At 41.2% G+C, this 18,628-nt stretch overlaps 1 long non-coding RNA gene across 1 annotated transcript; it reads right to left on the reverse strand.

Moving 5' to 3' along the window:
* Positions 1 to 254: 254 nt before the first annotated feature.
* LOC123490353 lies at positions 255 to 2,460 on the reverse strand. Its single transcript, XR_006660915.1, has 3 exons — positions 2,396 to 2,460; positions 2,112 to 2,304; positions 255 to 294 (listed from the first exon to the last, which is right to left on the reverse strand). It is a non-coding gene; the product is annotated as an uncharacterized LOC123490353 (long non-coding RNA).
* Between the last annotated feature and the right edge of the window lie 16,168 nt (positions 2,461 to 18,628).

The raw sequence follows: 18,628 nt of genomic DNA on the forward strand, positions 1-18,628 counted from the left end.
TTTATGTTTTGAGGGACGGTTAGTTCTGTCAAATGGTCGGGCTAATTTTGTTTACACTATGATATCGAAACAAGTTATGGGAATGTTGATTTTGTGAACATCTTACACAAAAGGTTGGTTGTAATACAGTAAAAAGCCATTTAATTCATATATAGGAATGAACTGAGACATCAATTTAATTTAAATAGAAAAGATGTACAATAAATGTGTAATAACCTGTTGGAAGGATGAAGTGGATCTCTGTCTCACTTCTGGGTCTGCTGAAGGTTGAGCTGGGATCTTGTCACTTGGTGTCTGCAACGAAACACAACAAGAAATATTCTGTATTATACTCTATTTAATCAGTGTATACAGTTGAAGTTGGTAGTTTACATACACTTAGGTTGGAGTCATTATAACTCGTTTTTCAACCACTCCACAAATTTCTTGTTAACAAACTATAGTTTTGGCAAGTTGGTTAGGACATCTACTTTGTGCATGATACAAGTAATTTTTTTCAACAATTGTTTACAGACAGATTTTTTTCACTTATAATTCACTGTATCACAATTCCAGTGGGTCAGAAGTTTACATACACTAAGTTGACTGTGCCTTTAAACAGCTTGGAAAATTCCAGAAAATGATGTCATGGCTTTAGAAGCTTCTGATAGGTTAATTGACATCATTTGAGTCAATTGGAGAGGTGTACCTGTGGATCTATTTCAAGGCCTACCTTCAAACTCAGTGCCTCTTTGCTTGACATCATGGGAAAATCAAAAGAAATCAGCCAAGACCTCAGAAAAAAATTTGTAGACCTCCACAAGTCTGGTTCATCCTTGGGAGCAATTTCCAAACGCCTGAAGGTACCACGTTCATCTCTACAAACAATAGTACGCAAGTATAAACACCATGGGACCACGAAGCCGTCATACCGCTCAGGAAGGAGACGCGTTCTGTCTCCTAGAGATGAATGTACTTTGGTGCGAAAGGTGCAAATCAATCCCAGAACAACAGCAAAGGACCTTGTGATGATGCTGGAGGAAACAGGTACAAAAGTATCTATATCCACAGTAAAACAAGTCCTATATCGACATAACCTGAAAGGCCGCTCAGCAAGGAAGAAGCCACTGCTTCAAAACCGCCATAAAAGCCAGACTGTGGTTTGCAACTGCACATGGGGACAAGGATCGTACTTTTTGGAGAAATGTCCTCTGGTCTGATGAAACAAAATAGAACTGTTTGGCCTTAATGACCATCAATATGTTTGGAGGAAAAAGGGGGTAGGCTTGCAAGCCGAAGAACACCATCCCAACCGTGAAGCATGGGGTGGCAGCATCATGCTGTGGGGTTGTTTTTGCTGCAGGAGGGACTGGTGCGCTTAACAAAATAGATGGCATCATGAGGAAGGAAAATTATGTGGATATATTGAAGCAACATCTCAAGACATCAGTCAGGAAGTTAAAGCTTGGTTGAAAATGGGTCTTCCAAATGGACAATGACCCCAAGCATACTTCCAAAGTTGTGGCAAAATGGCTTAAGGACAACAAAGTCAAGGTTTTGGAGTGGCCATCAAAAAGCCCTGACCTCAATCCTATAGAAAATGTGTGGGCAGAACTGAAAAAGCGTGTGCGAGCAAGGAGGCCTACAAACCTGACTCAGTTACACCAGCTCTGTCAGGAGGAATCGGCCAAAATTCACCCAACTTATTGTGGGAAGCTTGTGGAAGGCTACCCCGAAACGTTTGACCCAAGTTAAACAATTTAAAGGCAATGCTACCAAATACTAATTGTGTATGTGTATGTAAACTTCTGACCCACTGGGAATGTGATGAAATAAATAAAAGCTTAAATAAATAATTCTCTCTATTATTATTCTGACATTTCACATTCTTAAAATAAAGTGGTGATCCTAACTGACCTAAAACAGGGAATTTTTACTTGGATTAAATGTCAGGAATTGTGAAAAACTGAGTTTAAATGTATTTGGCTAAGGTGTATGTAAACTTCCGACTTCAACTGTATATATATATAAAGCGGTGACAACATACATGCAAGAAGGGACATGTATTTATATATTTTATAATTCTTTGACAGATCCTATACATTATAATATATCAAAGCAGATTTACTTACCAGAGCACGTCATGGCCACTGAGATTATCCATAATCATAGGTTATTTCACTCTCTGCTTGGATGTTTTCAATAGCAAACAAGCAAAGATGAGGTTTACATTGGACTATCATCTTTTTCATTTAGCAATTTGGGGACCTGTGGGCATCATTTACCAGCCTCCCCAGTGAACCATCTTCGCAGGATGCATCTATGCTAAAATTGAAGAAGGAAACAGATTTACGTTTTCTCCACAAAACATATAAACATATAGAGATTAACTGATGTCTTATAGGGTTTTACTTACCACCATGAGCCATTGTTCCATTCAAAATCAAACAAGAAAGCATTTTGCTTTTCCGTATACTTCCCTGCCTCTTGTCCCGTTCATATTGCGATATAAACTCCCCACGGTACTCGAGGACAAATGATCCCTTTTCAATTGGTGCTGAGGCAAATACACCACGTGCTGATGTAACAAAGTTAAGAACTTAGTATCAAGTAATACAGTTCAAATTAGGTTAATGAATTGCAGTTTATCAGACCCATTTAGCCTGCTTATCAATGTGTATGATTTAATATTTAGGGGAAATATCCATTGCAGGGGTGCAAACTGGTAAGGACCCAAAAAGGTGTCAACATTCAAAATACATTTTGTCTGAAAACTATGAAATCACGAGGAGACGTATTTTATGTTGGATTTAATGACAGATCTACAGCTAAAAACGGAAAAGCCGAAACAATGGCGTTAAAGCAAAAGAGATGTGATCCCAGGTAAGGTTCCAGCAGTTATCACCGCTAGACCTGCAGTGACTTACATTTACATTTTAGTCATTTAGCAGACGCTCTTATCCAGAGCGACTTACAGTTAGTGAATACATATATATATTTTTATACTGGCCCCCCGTGGGAATCGAACCCACAACCCTGGCGTTGCAAACGCCATGCTCTATCAACTGAGCTACATCCCTACCGGCCATTCCCTCCCCTACCCTGGACGAAGCTGGGCCAATTGTGCGCCGCCGCATGAGTCTCCCGGTCGCGGCCGGCTGCGACAGAGCCTGGATACGAACCAGGATCTAGTGGCACAGTTAGCACTGCGATGCACCGACTTGCACCGCTGAGTCTGCCTTTGACTCCCCGCTTTAGACCGCTTTATTGCAGACTTTGTATTTAAGGACATTAGCGTACACAAAAAAGTCCCAAATCACACAGGCAGGGATTACGCACCCACTCGTGTTGTGAACATGATTCTCTGTCTGTAGGTCTACTCGGCGGTGCATTTTCGCTGTTAACTTGAATGGTGCCGTATTTGTTCTACGCGCTGATACGCATCATTCACATGTATTGTACATTTTTATCATTTAAATGCTTCTACATTCCGTTTATTGATGGGGTTGTTATGATCAAATGTTTAAAAAAAAAATTGAATTTAAATCACATTACCGGCTTTCACACATAGCACGAACGGTCTGCCGACTGGCCAAGGAAATTACCACCAATATCACACATTCTAATAGAAGTTGGGAGGTGTAGTTCATAAATCTTGAATATTTTTCCCCATCCCCCAACTGCTTGCAAAAGAATCACAACATAACTTCTGAAATTGGATGTTAAAGCCGTATGTGTCTAATGCAGCGGTACGCAGTGATTTTTTCACTTGTGTAAGAATTGAATGTGTTTCAAATGACATCCCAATATGGTATGACCCAATAAGTGTAGCGTGTGTGTATAACATACCTTTATAGTCATTGATCCATTTGACTTTATAACAAGGCTTGTCACTTCCAGAAATAATAAAATGAATAGCCTCAGCCTCAGGACTAAGTCTGGCTCTTCGTTTTGACATGCTCTTCAATTGCCCATGTGCTCCTCAACTAGAAAACATCTACATTGGATGACAAAAAGTCAGCGAGACAAATACAGAAAAGACTAATACTTGATTTGAATTGAATAAGGATATATCAAATGGTATTAGTCTGCCTTTAGTCATATCGTGCTCATGTTCTTACTAATGCAGTATCCGGTTAGCTTATTAGGCTAACCGATCAGTGCAAACCTTATGCAACTGCAATCACAATAGCAATCTTTTCACAGTAAGCACAGTAAGCAATCTTAACACCTTCAAAGATATATACTGTTATAAAAGTATAGTACTGTAAACTCTACAAATAACATTATCTGAACTGAACAACCAATATCATCACTTTGGCTTTAAATGGAAAAAACATGATAGTGCTAAGTAACATTTACATTTACATTTACATTTTAGTCATTTAGCAGACGCTCTTATCCAGAGCGACTTACAGGAGCAATTAGGGTTAAGTGCCTTGCTCAAGGGCACATTTACATCATTTAGCAGACGCTCTTATCCAGAGCGACTTACAAATTTGTGCATTCACCCTATAGCCAGTGGGATAACCACTTTACAATTTTTTTTATTTTTTTTTTTTTTTTTTAGCTAGCTAGCTTCGTGCTACACCCGGCACCACCGAAAACAATGCTAACCTACAATAACTACCCACAACAGCCCACGATGCCTAACTATGACACCATAGCTAACTAGTATGCTAGCATCCAATAACACACAGTTTAGCACCAATACTTGGTTACAACAAACTACCAATAGTGTGTTAACACACTAAACAGATAATTCGTGTCCGTGTCTAGTTCCTTTCATAACGCAGCAATAATTAAACGTTGGCTAGCTAGCACAAATATATTGTATTTAGCTGCTACAGTACAGTTAGCTGGTCGTGTTGGCTAGCTAGCAATGGCTACTGTGTTGACTTAGTTTGAAAAAGCGGCTAGCTAGCTAGCCGTGCTACACCGGCACCGCCGAAAACAATGCTAACCTACAATAACTACCCACAACAGCCCACGATGCCTAACTATGACACCATAGCTAACTAGTATGCTAGCATCCAATAACACACAGTTTAGCACCAATACTTGGTTACAACAAACTACCAATAGTGTGTTAACACACTAAACAGATAATTCGTGTCCGTGTCTAGTTCCTTTCATAACGCAGCAATAATTAAACGTTGGCTAGCTAGCACAAATATATTGTATTTAGCTGCTACAGTACAGTTAGCTGGTCGTGTTGGCTAGCTAGCAATGGCTACTGTGTTGACTTTGTTTGAAAAACGGCTAGCTAGCTAGCTTTGAGCTACACCCGGCTACTTACAATACTACCTACAATACCTAACTACAACTACCTACCTACAATCTAAATACATGGTTTAAGCTTTACTCAACACCATATAAGAAGCCAAGCTTACCTCCTGCTAGAGAAAACACAACCTCTCCGACCACAGCTACCTACCTGTGGTCAAGAACACTTAAATGTAAGAACAGCTTAGATAATAACTATCTCTTTAGTTGTAAATGAAGAAAAATAAATGTATTACCTTCATTTCTCTTGCACTTCTTCCAGTTCTGAATTTTCCATGTGGCAAAAGTCCTTTTCATTCCTTTCAGCTAATTTGCTAACATTAGCTTATCTGGCTAATTGATGCTAAATTACGTTTTTTATTTGAGGGATTTAGGGGGATTTTATGATAATAAATAAATAATATGCCATTTAGCAGACGCTTTTATCCAAAGCTTAGTTATAGTTGACTATGATGACATGTATTATGTGTATTCAAGTAAATCTATCTTGAATAGTTGGAAAGTGTGCTCAAACAAAATCAGGATATGTCTTGTAACTAAAGTGTGTCACATGACTAAAGTGTGTCACGTGACTAAAGTGTGTTTAAAGTGTGTTAATGTTCCAAAACTGACCACTAGGTGGCGTATTCACAGGTGAGCAAAAAGCGTAAACACACACACACACTTCAAATCATGAGATTGTGAAATTTAAAGACTTTTCAGATTTTTGGTTTAGGGGCATTCTATGGTCGTCTAGAACACTGTAGTGAGCTCGGAAAAATGAGGACTCCAAAAATGTCCTCATATTTCCAAGCGTCCTGACATTGAAGGTGAGTTGTCATAAAATTGTCTTCATATGTCACCAAAACGAGTACACACACACACACACACACTGGACACACACACATACGCTGACACACACACACACACTCACACTGGACACACACACATACACACTGGACACACACACACGGACACACACACACACGTGGACACACACACATACGACACACACACACACACACTCACACTGGACCCACACACACACACACTGGACACACACACACACACACACACACCTGACACACACACACACTGGAACACACACACACACTGGACACACACACTCACACACACTGACACACACACAGACACTGGACACACACACATACACACTTACACACACACTCACACACACTGGACACACACAAACACACACACACACTGGACACACACACATACGCTGGACACACACACACTCACACTGGACAAACACACTCACACACACTGGACACACACACACATACTGACACACACACACATACTGGACACACAAACACACACTGGACACACACACACACACACACACTGGACACATTTCCATGTGTTGGATTTTGATGAAAGGAAATCCCATATAGCCTACTGGACAGGACTTTGCTATGGCATCTTCTGTTTGGGTGTCTCAGGTCAGGTCTGAGCCATAATCAGAATGTGTCTCTGTGTCTATTTCCAGCCCTGCCATTTCTACCCGTCCTGATCTAGTGTTTCACCCCCTGACCTCCTCACACCGTCTCACTGTCCATGTCTGCTTTTAGCTCCCACCTCTACTTCACTGTGTTATAATGGACCTTATGCTTGTTATGTCACCTCTGTAACCAGTTATCAAACATACTGACCTTTCTGACCCTATCCCATGGCCCTACTTTCTACAACTGAACATTTCAATTCCTCTATGAGTTTTGTTTAGTGTCCATTTACTTATGTATGTATTTGTTGTATATTGGGGTTGTGTGCAGAGCATCATGGGGGTTTGTATGTGTTGAGATGATCACGTCCAGATAAATGGTTGAACTGATTCCTGTCTCCTGTCTCATCATTATTTAATTATTATACAGACGTGGTTATGAAACCCACAAGACATAACAAAAGATTGGTGATGAGTAAGTCTGAATCTACAGGAACTATTCTGTCTGGAAGAAGTGGGTTTTACAACTGTTTAAAACTGTTATTTTCTGTGGTACAGAATAGGCTAATGTTAGCACAGTGTATTGATAGCAGAGGCAAGTGCATAGTCTAGCTAGCTAAGAAAGAGCGTTAACCAGTGGTGTAAAGTACTTAAGTAAAAATACTTTAAAGTACTACTTAAGTTGTTTTTTGGGTATCTGTACTTGACTTTACTATTTATATTTTTGACTACTTTTACTTTTACTTCACTACATTCCTAGAGAAAATAATGTACTTTTTACTCCATACATTTTCCCTGACACCCAAAAAGTACTCGTTACATTTTGAATGCTTAGCAGGACAGAAAATGGTCCAATTCACACACTTATCAAGAGAACATCCCTACTGCCTCTGATCTGGCAGACTCACTAAACACAAATGCTTTGTTTGTAAATTGTCTGAGTGTTGGAGTGTGCCTCTGGCTGAATGTACATTTTTAAAACAAGAAAATCTGGTTTGCTTTATGTAAGGAATTTGAAATGATTTATACTTGTACTTTTACTTTTGATACTTAAGTATATTTTAGCAATTACATTTACTTTTGATACTTAAGTATATTTAAAACCAAATACTTTTAGACTTTTACTCAAGTAGTATTTTACTGGGTGACTTTCACTTTTAGTTGAGTCATTTTCTATTAAGGGATCTTTACTTTTACTCAAGTATGACAATTGGGTACTTTTTCCACCACTGGAGTTAACATCGTCATGGACGGCAGAAAAGGACTGGAGACGGACGTCGGAGTGGGAAAACAACGTGATTAAAAAGGAGGAATATACAGTGATTAAAGGAAAGGACATTTATTCAACTGTGAAGACAAACCTTTTAATTAAATCTGCTAAATGAGCGAATTTAGGAGGAAACTTCAGTGAGTGAAGTGAAATGAAGATCACATGACTGAGGAAAATATTGCTTTGGTTGAGGACAATATTGAAGTGAGTGACAATCAGGAGCTTATTGAGAAATGAACAATTATTGGAATTGATGGAAACATTGGACAGTTTGATAAAAGTATTGAGCAGTGGAGCTCATATACAGAACGGTTTGAATATTTAGTTCTTGTAAATGACATGGATGAGGACAACATTGTGCCTCCATGTTTTAGTGTAATGGGGCCAAAGACATTTAATTTACTAGGCAGCCTGCTACAGCCAGACAGAACAGGTAATAAGACGTATGGGGATATTGTGGAGATACTTAAAGGACATTTTTCACCAGAACCACTAGTTAATGCTGAAAGGTTCAGGTTCCACAGGAGACATCAGGAAGAGGGAGAATCAGTAACAATGTTTGCTGCTGCATTAGAGAAACTACCAGAACACTGTGAGTTTAATGCTGTTCTAAATGACATCATTAGAGAGACAGACTAGTATGTTGGGCTACGGAGTGAAGCTACACAAAAGAGACTGTTGACTGAAAGTCATCTGACCTTGGCAAAGGACATTGAAATCAGTGTGTCCATGGAACTAGCTGCTAAAGAGGCTCACCAGTTGAGTTAATCAGGAACTTAGTGGGTTCATCTAACAATCCTAATCATCAGCTGATACATTTTTATCTCATACACAGGGTATAACCATTCCTGCTGCTATTTGTTCTGATATATATTTTAACAGTATTGTGTCTCTAGCTGTATAACCATTCCTGCTGCTATTTGTTCTGATATATATTTTAACAGTATTGTGTCTCTAGCTGTAAAACCATTCCTGGTGCTATTTGTTCTGATATATATCAGAGACTCCAACCAGACCCAGAGAGTAGAGTCTCCAGTACCCAGCTGTCAGAGACTCTAACCAGACCCAGAGAGTAGAGTCTCCAGTACCCAGCTGTCAGAGACTCAAACCAGACCCAGAGAGTAGAGTCTCCAGTACCCAGCTGTCAGAGACTCCAACCAGACCCAGAGAGTAGAGTCTCCAGTACCCAGCTGTCAGAGACTCCAACCAGACCCAGAGAGTAGAGTCTCCAGTACCCAGCTGTCAGAGACTCCAACCAGACCCAGAGAGTAGAGTCTCCAGTACCCAGCTGTCAGAGACTCCAACCAGACCCAGAGAGTAGAGTCTCCAGTACCCAGCTGTCAGAGACTCCAACCAGACCCAGAGAGTAGAGTCTCCAGTACCCAGCTGTCAGAGACTCCAACCAGACCCAGAGAGTAGAGTCTCCAGTACCCAGCTGTCAGAGACTCCAACCAGACCCAGAGAGTAGGGTCTTCAGTACCCAGCTGTCAGAGACTCCAACCAGACCCAGAGAGTAGAGTCTCCAGTACCCAGCTGTCAGAGACTCCAACCAGACCCAGAGAGTAGAGTCTCCAGTACCCAGCTGTCAGAGACTCCAACCAGACCCAGAGAGCAGAGTCTCCAGTACCCAGCTGTCAGAGACTCCAACCAGACCCAGAGAGTAGAGTCTCCATTACCCAGCTGTCAGAGACTCCAACCAGACCCAGAGAGTAGAGTCTCCAGTACCCAGCTGTCAGAGACTCCAACCAGACCCAGAGAGTAGAGTCTCCAGTACCCAGCTGTCAGAGACTCCAACCAGACCCAGAGAGTAGAGTCTCCAGTACCCAGCTGTCAGAGACTCCAACCAGACCCAGAGAGTAGAGTCTCCAGTACCCAGCTATCAGAGACTCCAACCAGACCCAGAGAGTAGAGTCTCCAGTACCCAGCTGTCAGAGACTCCAACCAGACCCAGAGAGTAGAGTCTCCAGTTTCCCAGCTGTCTCTATGAAGTGTGACTGGTCCATGAACAATCTCCACATTTTATCAGCAGAACTACGCCATTTGATCAAAGGTAATATGAGAGAGACAGCACTTTCAACAGTACCTTTTATTGTTCAGAGGGTTTTGAGTTCACTTCCTGGGTCGGCGAGAAAGGGTCAGAACTATATATCAGTACCTGTTGCTTACTCTACTCTGTTAAAAAGTTCATAATGACATCACATTCATTGAGAAATAGCAGTGAACAATCTCAATGTCCTTATGTTTTTATAATGTTCTTTCAGCTCTCTGCCAGAGGATCAGTCCAGGTGTGCAGTGTGTCAGCAGGTGCTGAGTGATCCAGTCTCTATCACCTGTGGACACAGGTTCTGCAGACAGTGCATCACCAGATACTGGGAGAAACCTGCTCCTTCAGGAGACTATGACTGTCCTCAGTGTAGAAAGAGATCCAGAACACGTCCTGTACTTCAGCACCTGAGTGAACCCAGTGATGCAAACCCTCAACCATATTTGTTGATATGACATGGCAGGTGGAGAGGGATCCCCATATATAACTCTGTGGGGACACCACTAGATGGAGTCAGAGTGCCACTGTCACACCACAATTTATTCTCACCACAACTACGAGTTATTGTTTAAATGGAATGGAATAGTCCCAAAGGTGCAAAGATCAGTGGAAATCAAGTTCACCTAAAATACAGTACCTAACATTATGAATCCTTTACCCAAGTCTAGTGTGAAGCTATGATTTCAGGATGTTCAGAACATTCCATTTTCAGACAGAAAGGTAGAACTGACCTGAAACAGGATACTGGGCCTCATAGTAGGAGTGCTGATCTAGGATCTGTCCATATAATCTTATTCATTATATGATCTAAAAGGCTAAACTGATCCTGGATCAGTACTCCTACTCTGAGATGATTTGTGGATACGGCCCCTGACCTGAAACAGGATACTTTTCTCTTCATTTAAGCTTTTGTGTTAAAATTCTAAATCCCTGTAGCTCATCAACATGGGCTCCTACTGTAACTATGGCAACCAGGACCAGATATACTGAATTACTGTGTTGTTGTGTCTCTACAGCTGAATAACTCTTTCCCTAATGGGGGACCAGATATACTGAATTACTGTGTTGATGTGTCTATACAGCTGAACAACTCTTTCCATGATGGAGGACCAGATATACTGAATTACTGTGGTGTTGTGTCTCTATAGCTGAACAACTCTTTCCATAATGGAGGACCAGATATACTGAATTACTGTGTTGATGTGTCTATACAGCTGAACAACTCTTTCCATAATGGAGGACCAGATATACTGAATTACTGTGTTGTTGTGTCTCTACAGCTGAACAACTCTTTCCATAATGGCCTTGTCATTGTACAAGCCCAGAAGGCCAAAGCCTCTTCTGCACAAAACATGATGGACAATATCTTTAAACAATATCTTCAATTAAAACCCTTCATTAAAACCCACTAAATATAATTTTAGTGAATCCCTTGTCCTTCCAGGTGTTAGACTATTATCAGTGAGTCAGGTGTTCTCTGAACCTGGTCCTGGAGAGCCACTGGGTGTGAGCTCTGTGGGCTACGGAGTGAAGCTACACAAACAGACTGTTGACTGAAAGTCATCTGACCTTGGCAAAGGACATTGAAATCAGTGTGTCCATGGAACTAGCTGCTAAAGAGGCTCACCAGTTGAGTTCATCAGGAACTTAGTGGGTTCATCTAACAATCCTAATCACCAGCTGATACATTTTAATCTCATACACAGGGTAAACCTTCCACCTAGAAAACATCATTTAATAGAAATCACAACCGCTCCTCTGTGTGATCTATGTAATCAAGGTGCCTTGGGCTCCTTTAATCATATGTACTGGGAGTGACCAGGGGACATGTTTTGGAAAGAGGTATCCTCATACCTTGTTCCCCCAGACTGTTATCACTTAATGATAATTCACTACATATTAATTACAGCAAAGCAATGATCTCCTCCCTAAACTCTCTTGAGAGAATTAGGCCTACCCTTACTTAGCTACCGAACCTCATTATGTAAAAGGTTATCATGATGCTCAGCAGACCACGAAACATCAATGTTGAAGGATAAATGTTGATCGGATAAAGTTTATGATAGCCATAACTGAGTCCATTGTTTTTTAACTCAATGCTGAGTTTAGCCAAAGCACGCTCTGGCAGTGTAGTCTTATCAGTGGCGAAAGAGCCAGTAGGCGGGCAGACAGTCCCTGTACCCCTGTTAGCAGCTCTGATTGGCTGCAACTGGTATGTTACTTATATTGATTGACAGCACTTAATGGGCAAGACTATAGGAAAACAGATTCTCCCATTGGAGAATATTGAACGAGGGCTCATTTTGGCCCTAAACATTCCATTTTAACTGGGATTGTTTTGCAGATTATTTTTAATTAATGTTCAGCATTTATCAAAGGGCCATTCTAAATTGATAAATGGTATGGATCTTGCCTGTGGGCTGCCAGTTGAATAGCCCTGACCTAGATGTTTAGAAATGTGTTTGCTAGAGCTTTGCTTCCTTCTGTTTTTATTTTGGAAGCCAGTCAATTCAACCTATCATAAGATCCAAGTCACTGACATGAGGATTGTCATTTCATTACTTGAAATGGTTCTTATTTGATTTATTTTTCAGTCGAGCCCAAAAATTGACAATACATCTGTTTCAACCAGAGAAGTGGTTCCGCAACTGGAAAGAACAGAGAGTGCATTTGTAAATATCAATGAACAGTATATCACACAGGGTTGGGGTCAATTCCATTTCAATTCCAGTCAATTCAAGAAGTACACTGACATTCCAATTCTCTTCAATAGTTTTCAATTAGGAAAATGTGGAATTGGAATTTGGTTAACTTTTTTAATTGAATGGAATTTAAATGGAATTGACCCCAACCCCTTATATCTCAACACAAAATGGCTGTGATTATTTCATTCTTGCACAGGTACTAACCACTTGTGTTAGGGAAATGTTTTTGGGATACTTGTGCAGTAGCCATTTTGGGGCTTGTTTTCACTTGTTTCACTTCCAAAGTCTAGTATGTATCCCATGTTCCTAGCACGCAATGGATACATCAAGCTTGTGACTCTTCAAACTCGATGGATGCATTTGCAGTTTGTTCAGGTCGTTTCTGATTATTTTGTGCCGAATTGAAATGAATGCTAAATAATGTATTGTGTTGTTTTCTAAACACTGTGGATGCTACAGACGTCTTACCGTGCCCCCACCCCAATGGACGTTTCATGCTGAATAACCACCACTAGTCAGCTTCCTGCTCCCCCTGGCTGTCACAGAAGAGGTAGAGGAAGACCATGAGCTCAGGCCAAAATACTGTGAATATCATCTTTCTACACTCTTAGGGGAAAAAAGTGCTATCTAGAACCGAAAAGGGTTCTTTGGCTGTCCCCATAGGATTTGGGGCGTGTACTATTCTGTGCATTAGCCTACAAAATAGGTAATGGAATGATTACAGTTTTTCTTTCTTGATTATATGAAATAACCCTTTTCAGAAAAATCAGGACATGATTGAACAGTTATTGGTTTAGTAAATAAGAGTTGATGTGTTGGAGTAAAACAGTTCATGTTTTCAGTGACCAGACAATGTATTCAGTAAAACAACTGTATTAATTCTGATTGTTTTTATGATTTCAGCTCAACAAACAAATGCTTGGATATGATTCTGAAGACTCAATCAGCAACATAGAAACAACAGAAGAGGAATATGTGCCAGGAACAGAACGTGACAATGAGAGCAGTTTAGAGCTTTACTGTATGGAAGAACAAAGGCCTATAAGGGACATAGAAATACTGAGTCTGACACCTCTGTGCAAGAATCCGCAAGTTCACTTGGAAGTCATGCATGTTACAAAGACTAAAGATTGATCAAAATATTACTGTCTCTTTTGTGAGAAACCACAATCAAAATTTGCCCGGCATCTGGAAATTATTCATAAGGGTGAAGCTGAAGTGGCAAAAGGCCCTTTCTTTCCCAAAGAACTCCAAAGACTGGAAGCTCCCACTGACCATACTGAGACAACGTGGGGACAGAGCACACAACAGACAAATCATAAGAGAAGGCAAAGGTGTTATAGTTTCTTGTAAACAAAGCAGTTTCCCAAATGGAAATCCAAAAGATTTCTTGCACTGTGCAAACTGCCAAGGACTCTTTAAAAGAACATTCCTATTGTTCAGCATTCACAATGGCATTTTCTGTTGTGACAGGATTGTTATGTTTGGTCTCTCAAGTTTCCACTCTGATGCTGCGTTTGTAACCATGTGGAAGTTGGGAATTTTACCAGTTCTGAAGTCGTAAAAGCAGTTGGATGCATTCATTTAATTTGAACTCATTGATAAACGGTGGTTGGCTAATGGCCAACAACTTCGTCAACCATGAACTAAAAGTACAGTTATCATGTTTGTAACCAAATTATAGAGTTCAAAAACAGATAGATTTTTATATATATTGTTTTGTTGTTGCATTTAACTGCCAAAAATGCTGTTTTGAAACCATTTCCTTAGTAGGTGAGGTCAGAGGTCACCATGTGGGAGAAGTGGGCGCTCAGGATGATAGACCAGTTTCCCACTAGTAATTACCAGTTGGAGGGCCGTTCAAGTGGATTTTTCCCAGTGTTATGTAGTAAATTCCCACTTCCCACTTGGTAACAAACGCACCATGACACTGCCTCCTTCAGTGCCTGATGCGTACTTGTGACTCTCATAAAGGGGGCTTGTCTGTAGCACGGTACATCTCCCACTCCAGGTAATGTGAAAGCCTTGCCCCCACTAAGCCACGCCTCCTAAATCATTTCCCAGTGTGTCTTGCCTTTTATAGTGAATTGTAACGTTACCACTGACTGTACTTGTTAGTGACAGAGACCTGGTCGTTGAATTCGTTCATTTTCAGTCCTGTGGCCTTAACCAAGTTAGTTCCTAGGCATATATTATCATCATAAAGTCTACCATCATAAAGTATTTGACAATACATTACATATCTCTGAAGGTACATTGTGTATTTTGATATTTTTGTACTCCAGGGAACTATACTGTACCCATATTTCTAAGTGTGTGTATACAGTCGTGGTCAAAAGTTTTGAGAATGACACAAATATTCATTTTCACAAAGTCTGCTGCCTCAGTTTTTATAATGGCAATTTGCATATACTCCAGAATGAAGAGTGATCAGATGAATTGCAATTAATTGCAAAGTCCCTCTTTGCCATGAAAATTAACTTAATCCCAAAAAAACATTTCCACTGCATTTCAGCCCTGCCACAAAAGGACCAGCTGACATCATGTCAGTGATTCTCTCGTTAACACAGGTGAGAGTGTTGACGAGGACAAGGCTGGAGATCACTCTGTCATGCTGATTGAGTTAGAATAACAGACTGGAAGCTTTAAAAGGAGGAGGGTGCTTGAAATCATTGTTCTTCTTCTGTTAATCATGGTTACCTGCAAGGAAACACGTGCCGTCATCATTGCTTTGCACAAAAAGGGCTTCACAGGCAAGGATATTGCTGCTAGTAAGATTGCACCTAAATCAACCATTTATCGGATCATCAAGAATTTCAAGGAGAGAGGTTCAATTGTTGTGAAGAAGGCTTCAGGGCGCCCAAGAAAGTCCAGCAAGCACCAGGACCGTCTCCTAAAGTTGATTCAGCTGCGGGATCGGGGCACAACCAGTGCAGAGCTTGCTCAGGAATGGCAGCAGGCAGTTGTGAGTGCATCTGCACGCACAGTGAGGCAAATACTTTTGGAGGATGGCTTGGTGTCAAGAAGGGCAGCGAGGAAGCCACTTCTCTCCAGGAAAAACATCAGGGACAGACTGATATTCTGCAAAAGGTACAGGGATTGGACTGCTGAGGACTGGGGTAAAGTCATTTTCTCTGATGAATCCCTTTCCGATTGTTTGGGGCTTCGGAAAAAAGCTTGTCCGGAGAAGACAAGGTGAGCGGTACCATCAGTCCTGTGTCATGCCAACAGTAAAGCATCCTGAGACTATTCATGTGTGGGGTTGCTTCTCAGCCAAGGGAGTGGGCTCACTCACAATTTTGCCTAAGAACACAGCCATGAATATAGAATGGTACCAACACATCCTCCGACAGCAACTTCTCCCAACCATCCAAGAACAGTTTGGTGACGAACAATGCCTTTTCCAGCATGATGGAGCACCCTTGCCATAAGGCAAAGTGATAACTAAGTGACTCGAGGAACAAAACATCGACATTTTGGGTCCATGGCCAGGAAACTCCCCAGACCTTAATCCCATTGAGAACTTGTGGTCAATCCTCAAGAGGCGGGTGGACAAACAAAACCCACAAATTCTGACAAACTCCAAGCATTGATTATGCAAGAATGGGCTGCCATCAGTCAGGATGTGGCCCAGAAGTTAATTGACAGCATGCCAGGGCGAATTGCAGAGGTCTTGAAAAAGAAGGGTCAACACTGCAAATATTGACTCTTTGCATAAACGTAATGTAATTGTCAATAAAAGCCTTTGACACTTATGGAATGCTTGTAATTATACTTCAGTATACCATAGTAACATCTGACAAAAATATACATAACCAGAGAGAGAGAGAGAGAGAGAGAGAGAGAGAGAGAGAGAGAGAGAGAGAGAGAGAGAGAGAGAGAAAAGAAAAGAGAGAGAGAGAGAGAGAGAGAGAGAGAGAGAGAGAGAGAGAGAGAGAGAGAGAGAGAGAGAGAGAGAGAGAGAGAGAGAGAGTTTAGGTACTGTGGGATTCTTTTAATCAGTTTGGCTCATTGGACAGGTCAGAGTCTATGTTTGAATAGGTTGAGTGGTTTTTGGCAATACACTGTAGATGTATTAATGGATTTAGCTGTTGAAATTCCTTCCCGGACCCCCTACTGCTATGGGCTAAGCCACCGATGTCTTCAAATCCTAGAGGAGAGAGGGATCTGCTACCCCTGGGGAGAGAGGAGCTGTTACCCCTGGGGAGAGAGGAGCTGCTAACCCTGGGGAGAGAGGAGCTGTTACCCCTGGGGAGAGAGGAGCTGCTACCCCTGGGGGAGAGAGGAGCTGCTACCCCTGGGGAGAGAGGAGCTGTTACCCCTGGGGAGAGAGGAGCTGCTACCCCTGGGGAGAGAGGAGCTGATACCCCTGGAGAGAGGAGCTGATACCCCTGGGGAGAGAAGAGCTGCTACCCCTGGGGGAGAGAGGAGATATTACCCATGGGGAGAGAGGAGCTATTACCCCTGAGAGAGAGGAGCTGATACCCCTGGGGAGAGAGGAGCTGTTACCCCTGTGGAGAGAGGAGTTGCTACCCCTGGGGAGAGAGGGGCTGTTACCCCTGGGGAGAGAGGAGCTGATACCCCTGGGGAGAGAGGAGATGATACCCTGGGGAGAGAGGAGCTGCAACAAAGAGAGACTGCGACCCTCCTCGGGAAGAGCTTAACGATTGGTGATTGTTGGGGCACGTTTGGCAGGAGCTTCAGTGATGAAGACTGCTGAACTTGCTGATGTTTCACAATATGCCATGGCCGTCTCAGTCACAAGGTCTCAACCCAATTGAAGACAACCATCAACAAAACACTAAATAATGGAATTTCTAGTTCCAGACACTTGTAGAAATGTATGCCAAGGCACATTGTAAGAGCTATAAAGAGACAGGGAGTGGGAGAGAGAACAGGTAGAACCTGATATGGAAATGAGCAGAACAAACTAAAGGAACTTTCCACCACCGAATGATCATTCCAGACTCTACTTCTATTGAGAGACATATAAAAGGTAAGACTGACGATTGTTATGATATTAATATAGTTGATGATATTGTTATGTGTATTCATATAGTTGATGATATTGTTATGTGTATTAATATAGTTGATGATATTGTTATGTGTATTCATATAGTTGATGATATTGTTATGTGTATTAATATAGTTGATGATATTGTTATGTGTATTCATATAGTTGATGATATTGTTATGTGTATTAATATAGTTGATGATATTGTTATGTGTATTAATATAGTTGATGATATTGTTATGTGTATTAATATAGTTGATGATATTGTTATGTGTATTCATATAGTTGATGATATGTTTTGTGGACAGTGTTATAATAGGCCTACTCTCCTTAAAATGTTTTGGATATAAATTAGATGCGTGGTGAATTCGTTCTGTTTCCATCTGTGTGCCCCAGGGTGATCACTCCTACACTATCTAGAATCTAAAGGGTTATTTGGCTGTCCCCATAGGAGAACCCTTTGTAGAAACCTTTTTGGTCCTAGGTTAGAACCCTTTTGGGTTCCATGAAGAATCCTTTCCACAGAGGGTTCTACATGGAAGCCAGAAGGGTTTTACCTGGAACCCAAAAGCGTTCTCCTATGGGGGCAGCCAGAGGACCCTTTTGGAACTATTTTTTCTAAGAGTGTACTGTATCATAGGTCTATAGACTTGTCTTCTCAAAACAGGCTTAAAACACAACAAGCAACAACATTTTCTCTTTCTAATCTACTGTTAACTCTTTTCACTCAGGAAGGTATTTTGTGTGAAAGAGAGACAAATAAATACTGTGGAAAGACTAACAACAACTTACACTTCCTCAAAACAGGTTTTGTATGTTAATTCGTGCCCACCGTAGAAAAACGTTTGGCAACGGAAACTGTTTAGGTCACGTTGTACAGCGTTTG

The sequence above is a fragment of the Coregonus clupeaformis genome, unplaced genomic scaffold (assembly GCF_020615455.1).
Source record: "Coregonus clupeaformis isolate EN_2021a unplaced genomic scaffold, ASM2061545v1 scaf3709, whole genome shotgun sequence".
Taxonomy (NCBI): domain Eukaryota; kingdom Metazoa; phylum Chordata; class Actinopteri; order Salmoniformes; family Salmonidae; genus Coregonus; species Coregonus clupeaformis.